The following is a 2,557-nucleotide window of genomic DNA, read 5'->3' as shown; positions in this document are numbered from 1 at the left end:
GGGCGGCCATCATGCATTAGTATAGCACGAATTCTGACTGCGGAGGCATCGACTTCAATAACAAAAGTCTTGTCAAAGTCGGGTAGCGCTAGCACGAGCGTTATCGTCATTGCGGCTTTAAGTTCGTCAAAGGCAATTATGACTTTGTTTGACCATTGGAAAGCATCTTTTTTCAGCAAGAAAGTAAGGGGTACATTGATTTTTCCATAGTTTTTCATGAACTTGCGGTAGTAGCCTGTTAAACCGAGAAAGTCATGTAGCGATTTTATGTTCCTTGGGGTTGGCAAGTTCTACATTGCTTCAATTTTGGAAGGGTCCACCACCACACCTTCCTCTGATATGATATACCCCAAATATTTCACCTTCTGCTAAAAAAAGTTGCACTTTGATTTTTTGACAGAAAGTGTTCAGATCAAGAATAGCACTAAGAAGGGGGGGGGGTGGGGGGGTGAATTAGTGCAGTAGTAAAAACACATCGGTTCTTAAAACTTTCATTCAATTAAAACCGATATCAGAAAGATATTAACTTGAGACACATTTATAAAAGTGTGCAGCTAAAGTAATGAGGAAGTATGACAGTTTACGGTTAAAGTAAAGGGCAAAATAGAAATGTAAACCAAGTTTATAGTGGTTCAATCGTCGTGACCTACATCCACTCCCGATTCCTCCTCTGTTGAGGCCACCGGTATCCACTATTAGTCTTCCTTCAATGGGCAAAGACCAACTACCCTTTTACACCCCTCTTCTCCTTTTCACGGGTTTAGGAGACAACCTTTTACAAGCACTCACTCCTCTTCAATAGAATTTTAAACTTAGACTAGAGGAGGGGATCTCTCAAGTAATTATAAAAGCATTTTCCCAATTTTAAGCTCTTTATGCTTGTGTGTTTTAACCAAGGATGAGAGGGGTATTTGTAGGCCTCAAGTTAATTCAAACTTGGAGCCTAAAAAAATCTCATCCTTGGTTTTCGGGGTCCTGGCGGTACCATCGCTTATGTTGGGCAGTACCACTACCTAGTGTGGCGATACTGTACCAAAAAGCCCCTGCATGCTTTATGCAAAACCTTCTTTATTTGTTGTGTGCAAATCATCGTTACGTCGCCCTCACGTTTCCCGTGCAGTATCACTTGTTTCTCCTTACTGTAAAATTTTATAATTAGTTGCATAAAATTCCAAGAAATATCACCTAATGTCATCAACCATTTAATTCTAAGTATGGTCTCAAGATCATCAAGAGGGAGGAGGAAGAAATCTACAATTATCTCTTGGTTCTGTAGCAACAGTTTCACCTGCGGGCACCTATAATCACACTTCAAAATTCGTTTGAGTAGCCAGCTAGTGTATGTACTGTAACTTCAATCGGTTGTGGCTCTTCTTCTGCATCTTTTTCTTCATGTTCAAGGCTCTCTTCTGAATGTTCAATGACTTCTTTTTCTATTGGTTCAATCATAAGAAGTCCTCCTTTACTACAGCGATGCTCACGGCTCCACGGCCCGTCACAATGCCAACATAACCCCTTCTGAAGCTCTTCTCTTGTTAACCTCTTTGGTGTAGGGACTTGGTCAATAGTAGGGGGGGCTAAGGGCTTCAATATTACTGGTTGAGGAGCAACCCTAGTCCTCCGAGCTTCATGGTTCAATTGCTCCTCTTTATATCGTGCGAAAGAGATGGCTGCCATAAGCGTATACGGTTGTTGCGCTTTAACTTCTCCTCGGATCTCCGGCTTCAAGCCCTCAATGAAGGTCCTCAATAGCTATTTTTGAGACCAATCATGAGTTTGATTAGATAACCTTTCAAACCTGGTTTGGTACTCCTGAATGATGGAAGTTTGTCGGATCTTTACTAGTCGTCCATCAATATTCTCGTAATCGGTTGGTCTGAAGCGGATCAGCAATCCTTCTTTGAATTGTTGCCATGAAAGGACTCCATAAGTATGTTCAAACTAGTCAAATCACTGTATAGCATCCCCTTCAAGATGTATAGCTGTAATTTTCACCATAGATGCATCCGCGGTTTTGTGGTACTGATAATATCGCTCCGCGCGCGAGATCCAACCAATCGGGTCTCCTTCTTCCCATCTAGGGAAGTCCACTCTCATGCATGGATAGTTGGGTTTAGTCATAGAGCCTCTCCTCCCTTGGAACTCATCTCTTCGAGCTTGGTGCGATTGGGCAAAGCTCTCTCCGTGATATGATTTTTTTGGGCTTAGTGGTCGGCCCAATCTGAGTTCGGTAAAGAGCATCCAAATCTTATCCTCCATTCGCGCCTCCAAGGCTTCGAATTTAGTATTGATTGTCTCCTTAGGTGCCGTAGTATATGCCTCCAAATCTATGATGTTAAGATCTCTCTTTTGTTGTCAGGTTAAAGGCATGTATAGTTGAGAGAAGTGATGGTCGAAAGGATTGGTGGATCGATGGATGTAGGCTACGATTTAGGCTTGTTTTGTGGCTGTTTTGGGTGCAGTTTGAGGGTGTGGTTAAGTGGAGTTTTAGGGCTATGGATGAATGTTTTGGATCTGTGGTAGATGGTAGCAAAGGTTTGATAGAAATCAGTGGAAG

Source organism: Musa acuminata, chromosome BXJ3-10 (genome assembly GCF_036884655.1).
Source record: "Musa acuminata AAA Group cultivar baxijiao chromosome BXJ3-10, Cavendish_Baxijiao_AAA, whole genome shotgun sequence".
NCBI lineage: Eukaryota > Viridiplantae > Streptophyta > Magnoliopsida > Zingiberales > Musaceae > Musa > Musa acuminata.
This window is presented reverse-complemented; position numbering follows the sequence as displayed.